Here is an 8,914-nt window from a genome sequence, read left to right as displayed (position 1 = left end):
GCAGAAGAGACCTACCAGACACATAATGTATAATTTACTTACTCAAACAAAAACAAAATATCATCTTTCGCTAACTTGTGTACAACACACAGTCTATACTTTTATTAATGCAGATATATTTGTTACCTTTGAAAGTTTATGCATTTTCAGAGCAAGGAGACCATACATCAATAAAAATGGATGGCCCAGGTGATCCCAACATCTCAGAGCACCTCTGTTACAGTTTCCTCAGAGTTCTACATCCAGAACAGATTCAAGCCTGCTGGCTGAGAGGATCCAGCCTTACAGATTACTCCAGCCAGGACTTAACTATTATCCTAATTTTCCAAAGGTTCCCCTAAAGGTGCCAGCATCCCCAAACAACAAGAAGCAGAGTAGAGAAAACAATACCCACATTCCCAAAAGATGGGTTATGGACATTTGTCTTTGTTTATGGCGGTTGGTTGCAAATTATTACTGGTCATAGTAAAAAAAAAATACTATTCAAAGGAGATTACAATCAGGGATCTCTTTCTGAAAAGAAAAAGGAGGCATTTAGGAAAAAGAGTAGATTATTGAATTTACTTTAATCTCAAATGAAAATATTATTCTCAAAATAATTTGCATTGGTATGGATTTTGGTTTATTGATACAAATTTAAACTTATTTTTGTTATACTCTATGTATACTTCTATTTTTGTTTAAGGTATTGTACCTATGCACCTAAACATAAAAAAATTGTTTAATTATGTAATAATGTTTTACTCCTTGAAAGCTATTTATGATAATAAAGAAATACAGGTTGTTAGTAATCCATAACAATCAAACTTGTAGTCATGTTAGGTATGTTTTCGAGGTCATACACATATATATTTAAATAGATAGGTGATCTTCAAAAATTTCAAAGACCTACAGAATATGGCATTAAAAATGTTTTAATAATGTAAGGCTTTTCTTATCAGTGAGACACATTTCTTCCTGGCAACATCAATTTACTTCAGAGAAGAAAATGGCCATCAAAGAAACTCAGTATAGAATTTGCTTTATTTATGGCAAAAGCTAGGCATTTAGGCAAAGAGACAGCTCTTGCATCAATTGCTGACAGTATACTATTCAAACTGGACCAGCAGGACATACACACATAAAGTAACTGCTGAACTTGCCAAGACCAGGTAAGACAGTCCTTCAAAATTCCCAAAATTCACAAAAGTGTCTGTCAGATATACTAGGCCTTTAGGCCAAAGATAGATGCCTCAATATAGATGAATTTCTAAACAATCTTATTAAATAAGAAACAGAGCCAAATACAGAGTTAAAGCCAAAGAGATCAGAGCAAGAGCCACCTAGCTTTAGCTTACCACCAGCAGTATCTTCCCCCAAGGGAGAGACCTTCTAATGTCTCACTTGTGTCTTTATTACTTTCGTGTTCTGCTTTCTAATTGGCTCTAAGCCCAGCCACATGACTTCCTCATCACTGCCTGTCTATACACACCACCTTGTCTATGGTTGGTACTGGGATTAAAGGTTTGTGTCGATATGCTTGGCTGTGTCCTTGACCACACAGAGATTCTGCCTGCCATGTGACTGGATTTAGGGTGTGGGCTACCACCGCTTGACTGCTGTCCCTGGCTTGCTATGACCTCTGATCTCCAGGCAAATTTTATTTATTAACATACAAATAAAATCACATTTCAACACAATTAAAATATCACCACATTCCCCCTTTTGTTCTAATAAAAAGAAAAAAGAAAAAAAAAAGAGTTATAACTAATATAAGAAAAACTATATACAATAAGTAAATAACTATATACAATATATACAAGCAATAACTACCTAAACAATTTCTAGTTCATTTGCATTTGACAAACTCAGAGAAAATATTCCATTATCTATTCTATTTTTGGTAAGTCCAAAATGTACCTGATTCACTTTCTATCCTATCTTATATTCTAACTATCTTACAATGTCTTTCAAATTTATATACATATACCTCTTTAGTGAGTTTCTTTTCTGAAAATCTTAACAAGGAAAACTATAACTATAACTACCTAATCTTTAACTATAACTATCTAATCTTCAACTCACTATAACTATAACTACTTAATTTTCAACTAACTATAACCATATCTATCTAATCTTCAACTTACTCAGAGACCTAAAAGGAAATAATATTACCTAAGAAAACAGGAAATGCATGCAAGTGGCTTCCAAAAAAAAAAGTGAGAATTATTATAAGTAGGCACCATGGAGGCAAATCTTTCTCTGTCTTTTTCTTGTAAGGGTATTGAAAAGAAACAGTCTTTAAATCAATAACTATGAGAGGCCATCCTTTTGGTAACAGAGTAGGCAAAGGAATTCCAGATTGTAGAGAGCCCATTGGATTAATTACTTTGTTAATTGCTCTAAGGTCTGTTACTATTCTCCATTTACCAGATTTCTTTTTAATAACAAATATGGGAGAATTTAAAGGGCTGGTTGATTCTTCAATATGCTGAGCATTTAACTGCTCTTGTACCAGCTCTTCTAAAGCCTGGAGTTTCTCTGTTGTTAAATGTCATTAGTGAACCCATATAGGCTTATCTATTAACCATTTTAAAGGTAGAGCAGTTGGTGTCTTTGGAAGATCATCAGTTGTTGTGCCCTGTTCTTGTATAATCTGGATGGCTGGTGACCACTCATTAGAATAATATCTTCTAATATTTCTCTCAGAAACGTGTGCTAGTTTATGATTTATTTCTGAGGTTGGAGGGATGTTAATCTGAGTATTCCATCATTGTAACAGGTAAGCAAAATGAATATGCCTTACTGAAAAAAGGTACTACCATGTGGTAGAGTGTAAAATAGGAAATATTGGTTAATTTATGTTAAAAGAGCTAGTTAGTAACAGGCCTAAACTATTGGCTGAGCATTAATAATTAATAATAAGCCTCTGTGTGATTATTTGGGAGCTGGAGGTCCTGATGGAAAAATCTCTGCTTACAGCTTATTTGCTTTGGCTATCCTATTTTCAAAAATTACCACATAACATATCATAGAGCTTAAAGAGTCATATTGGGATGAATGAACTACTAAAAGTGATGTCTTGGAGCATTCAGATCTCTAGAAAATCATGGCACACATGAACAATTCCCAGTGGATTGAGGCTAAGTAAAGCATAAGGGCTTATGTCATGTCATCACTACATATCTGATACTTATTACTTGTGAAAAGTGGGTTAAGCTGTTTTGGCTCTCTAAAGCTGCCTTTTCTCAACAGTAAGTATTTCCAAGAATTGCTATGGCCCTCAGATAAGATATGCATGTGAAGTATGTTGAAAGTAATTGGTTTTATACCTGCTATTTATCCTCATCCTTGCTATTACCAACAAAAAAGAAAATAGGTCTTTAAGAGATAAAGAGGGAAAGATGTAAGGTGTTATTACTTACTAAAACCAAATAAAAATAACTATCCGAAAGTGACTCTAAATATATTCCATTCATATTGTAGCAGCTTAAGAGACTGATACAAGATATTTAAATTACCTCAAATAACTAAATGCCCAGTTTCTCAAGATAAGTGGGGCAATGCTTACCCTCTTACATTATAGTTGGACACAATAATCAAAGATGAATTTATCATGTTTACATATTACAGTAGTTTGAAATCAGTGGCTACTCATTCATTAATATAACCTTACACAACAACCTATCAATTTTATTGATTAATAAATTGGTTCAGTGACATTACAACAACGTAGATGACTATATATCTTCCAGCTGAAGGATTCTCCAGAAAGGTATCCCATACCTGTAAAGAACACTTTATTATAGTTCAAACCAGGAATGTAAAGACAGAAGAAAAACTGAATAGGAAAACTATCTTCAATCAAAGAGTCTTTAGAAGGTATTTTGATCAAAGCTATCATTTTCTACTATAGAAATGATCAAGTACAATAAGGGGTTACCCAATGTCATCCAGCTGGTCAGTGACATGACTTGGAACAGAAACAAGGTCTCTGACTCTTCATTTAGTTGTCTTTTTCTCCTGTGCCATCCTTTGGGTTTCCTAACCTCTATCCAAGGCTTTTAGCTTGCTGTTTTATGAGAAAAATGTTAGGTGAATGAAAAAATGAAAGGAGCATTCTTATAGTCCTGTGGGTTTTTTTTGTTTTGTTTTGTTTTGTTTCGTTTTGTTTTGTTTCGTTTTGTTTTGTTTTTCGAGACAGAGTTTCTTTGTGTAGCTTTGCACCTTTCCTGGATCTCACTCTGTAGACCAGGCTGGCCTCTAAGTCACAAAGATCCGCCTGCCTCTGCCTCCCAATTGCTGGGATTAAAGGCGTGCGCCACCACCGCCCGGCCGTCCTGTGGGTTTTAAACAGGAGGTTGAACAGATACAATGAGTTTGGGAAGTTTCCTTTAAAATGCTCATGAATTACTAAAATCTAAACAGGACTTAGTGTCTGCAAGCAAACCTCTCTGTGTGAAAAGGCTGTGGTATTCCAGACCGTGTGGGATTATTTTTGGAAAGAAATAGCTTGGAAGTCCTCCAAGGAAAGCCCATGATTTGGCACAAGGCCAAGAGAGTTATTAAATAAAGAAGGATGTAGAAACTAAATGGCCATGTGATTGACAGAAAGCTTTCTTTGTAACTGGTTGTCTTTATGTTATCTTGTAGGCACAACCTGAGGCTATTAAAACAATGATATGCCTAAACATTGTCGTATAGTGAATGCTAATGGTGTTTGTATATGCATACATGCAAATATGCATCTGTAATTCAAGCAGGGTATCACAGCGTAAAAGAGGCCACAGGAGACACACAGTTAAAATGCTCAACCCTCCATTCAGTATGCAACATCCTAGGGAGCTCACTACCTCACAAGTTGGCTGAATTGGTGTTTTGCATAGCTGTGATGGTACACGGAAGGGTATTTATTTAGTCTTCTCCCATACAACTCTAAGAATTTCAAACACCCAGACTTTCATTTGCTGCTATTTTTCACAACCCTCCTAGAACCCTGAATTTTAAAGGTTTTCGAATGAACTGTTACCCACTTGTACTCCTCTCTCCAGCTGGCTCTTGAATGCTCTCTATACCACTATTACCAACAAATCTAGGGATGTTAGATCTGGGACCTCCTCCATTATTTATGTATATATGTACAAATAAGTCAAGCTAAGGTAAGCACTGTGGATCCTAGGTGAAGATATGGGGTTTGTCAATGAAATATAAAGGTGGCGAGAATCACAACGGAGTCACTTATGTTAACACTAACAAAGATTAGTAAAGCTGCAAGGTTATGAAGCAAGAATACTTATATATTGACACCTGATAGCAGCTATCATGAGACACTGCTAGATAAACAAGTTTATACAGAGGTTACTGCGACCTTGTACAATGAGATTTTCATAAGAATGTCTGCCTTGACACTGTACAATCAATAACACTGATAACACACTTTTCTTTATATTGCAATGATATAATATTGAATAAGCATCACTTCTTTTGAAGAAGTTATCTTAGTTATTTTAATTCTATATATTTCTATATAATAAGTTACACTGTGATATTTCATATCTACATCTGAGATATTTTGACCATACTGCCAACTCTGCTCCAATTACCTGCACACATCCTATCTGATTCAATTCCCATAGCCTAGTAGTTCCTTTTGAACTTTTATGTCTTATGTAAAGATTCCATATATGAGAGAAAACATTATAAAGTTTATCGAATCTGGCTTATTTTTTTTTTTTTTTTACCATGGTAAGCTCTGGATTCATCAGTTTTCTAGTTTTGTGAACTTATGGTTACCATCACTGGTAACTTTTTCAAACCCCAGTTTCTTCATCATTCAACTTAGTGGACAGTGCTGTGGTATGTTCTGTATGTCAAATGTGTTGCTCTGATTGGTCAATAAATAAAACACTGATTGGCCAGTAGCCAGGCAAGAACTATAGGCAGGACTAACAGAGAGGAGAATTGGGGGAAGAGAATAGCAGAGAGAGACACTGCCAGCTGCTGCCATGACAAGCAAGATGTAAGGTACCGGTAAGCCACGAGCCATGTGGCAACTTATAGATTAATGGAAATGGGTTAATTTAAGATATAAGAACAGTTAACAAGAAGCCTGAGCCATTAGACCAAACAGTTTAAATAATATAAGCATCTGTGTGTTTATTTTATAAGGGGGCTGTTGGACTGCCAGGGTTTAGTGGGACCTGGAGAGAAGCTCTCCAGCTACAGGACAGTGTGGAGCACAAGCCATCTTTCCCTAAGTATTTACCTTATGGTATAATCAATGGTAATCTAGTACACAAAATATGTTGCTATGGAATCTAAAACTCAAGTAAGTACAAATTAGAATCACATACTGAGCTGTATTTATTTCAAAATTCATTGCTCAGGCTGCTCCAGTATTGGTATTAAATAACACCCAATTCTCTGTGTGTAATGATTATCATACTATAATTCTAAGTTTGTTCTAATTGGAATTCTACACTCTCAATCTGTTGCCTTGTATAAATATTAAACTATAGAATGTGTAAATACTAAAATTTTTCTTTAACAAGTTGAGTTAGAGTTATTGGAATTCTGCCAAGACTTTAGCACTTTTTCATTATTTCCAAAGAAAGACCAATTTAAGAAATGCAAGCCAGTTCCAAATCATTTCAAAATTTGGCTTGATGTCAAAGAAATTTTAATAAAATTCTACTTAAGCATTAAACGTGAAGGTATTTATTTGATTACTAAGGCAGCATTCAAGTCCAATAGAAATGAGTTTTGAGTTTCTCACAGCTGTGTTCATAACCTAGTGAAATACAAAGTGATAGCTTCATTTCGACACAATCCTTCTTCTCATGATGTAGGAATTTAAATAGACACTAATATATACCAGCATTTATTCATGTTTACCTGGCCTTTTATTATTTGGGCAAGGTCCTGGAATGTTGTTTTGGTAACCTTGTTGATATCTGCATAGGTAGAATCCTTAACTATAGCTGACCTAAGTTGTGATTTCTCAAAGAGTACTCCAGGATACTGAGGAGTTGCTCTGTTGCTATCTCTTGCTTACCATACCATGTCTGCAAAATTGTTACAAGATAGTTTCTCTTTCATTCCTATATTCTAGCCCATGCATGTCCTCAAATCTCTCTCATACATATTATAACTACATTGTAAGTGGAAAAGTTGCTTAGTTGCAATCTAGAAGCAATTCCTTAGCAACGGGATATCTCATAATTTCTTCCCACATTAGATCTTCACTTTTTTCATGACATTTGTCATGATATGTAGAAGCTGGGCCTTTGGCTCATTATTTTTTGCATTATATTTAAGTACTGAGCTATTTGAATCTAAAGGCATTTTGCTGCAACCTTGTCAAGTAGTTCAGTTAGACTTTGGCCTTGCCATTGAGATATAAAAAATTGTCTAGCATATATATATATATATATATATATATATATATATGCTTCTCTCTGAAAACTTTCATAAAGCAGTATTATATGAAAATGGGGCCTTTCCCACATTTCTTTCATGGATTTAATCCAAAGTGGCTCATTGATATAATCTATTACATTTTTAGGCTAAGTAGCGATGTATTCTCTTTGGGGTACAGTTTCACTATTGGAGAGTCTTCAGGCAAATAAAATTTTCTGGATCCTGATCCTTAACAAAAAGTGGAAAAAAATCCAGGGTTTTTAGCAGAGATTGGTGAGGCAACTAGGAAAGGCTGCAAGATACTTCTTCCCTCAAGGAAGGAAACTGGGGGAGAGCTGAGGATGTACAGCTAGCTACATGGAAACAGTTTGAGGCAGTGTAAGAAGTGGAGAGGAAGAAAGATGAGGCGACTCATGCCAAATGATTTTAATCTCCTTAGGGAAACAGAAACTTGATTTATCTTACCTCACCTCACCTCAGCTCATGCCAGCCCATCTCTTTGTACTTGAGGAGACCCTCAGCTCACCAAAGTGGAAGGATTTATCACAGTGGTGAAGAAGTCAGGCTGAACCAGAATCTTGCCAAACAACAGAGACAAAGGTCCAGTGAAGAACACAAAGAATGACTATGCTGAATGACCCCAGCAACTTTCTTTTACAGTCTGTCTAGACTGAGGAATTTGTAGAAATGCACACTGGATGACTGGGAACTCATATGGTTACAGTAGTGGCAGGAGGGGTTGTATGTCTCACAGGACTATTTTTCTTGTGGAGGGAAGTACTCAAGGGAAATATTCTAATCTTATCAGACCTGGGAAGAGATCAGGGTAGTGAGGCAGGGCAAATTGTCCCACATCGAGAAAATACTGCTGGAGGCTGAATTTGGGTGACTTTTAGACTTTCCTTCCTGCAAGAATGAGGTTGTCTTAGAAGAAAATACAAAAGAGAAATAATTCCCCCAGATGATCTGTGAATAAATGACTAAAGCAAAGGCAAATATGACTTTGTGTACCTCCCCTCATTGACCTAGATAATCACCACTAAATCATCCTGCTGTGCGGTACCTTGAATTCCAAAGCCTGTTAAGGAACTTTATAATCTCCTGAAAAATAAGTACCTATTGTAGTGTTTGGTGGGAATCCTCTTCCCTCATCAAGGAGCTTCACAGTCATAGGCAAAGATCCATAGTAAAAAAAATAAAAATAAAAAGGATTTACAACACTGACCAGAGAGGCCCTTGCAAATCCCATGGCATAAGCTACTTATGTGCAGGCCTGTTCTCTTAGAGAACTGGTCAACATAGAATGTGTCAGTTTTGAGGGAAAAGGTGCACTCACATGGTTGTTCTGTGGACACTTGTTGAAAAGCAAGTGATGGTAAAAAGACATGAATATAAGCACATATAGGCTCTTTTGTTCAGTTTCTGAAGGATAGTCATGGTGAAGACAGCAGCTGTTCTTGAAGACTCACAGGGGAAAGTTTTAAACAGAGAAGAGTCTGGCTCCACACAAAGGCTC

Source organism: Peromyscus eremicus, chromosome X (assembly GCF_949786415.1).
Source record: "Peromyscus eremicus chromosome X, PerEre_H2_v1, whole genome shotgun sequence".
Lineage (NCBI taxonomy): Eukaryota > Metazoa > Chordata > Mammalia > Rodentia > Cricetidae > Peromyscus > Peromyscus eremicus.
Note: the sequence above shows the minus strand (reverse complement) of the source record.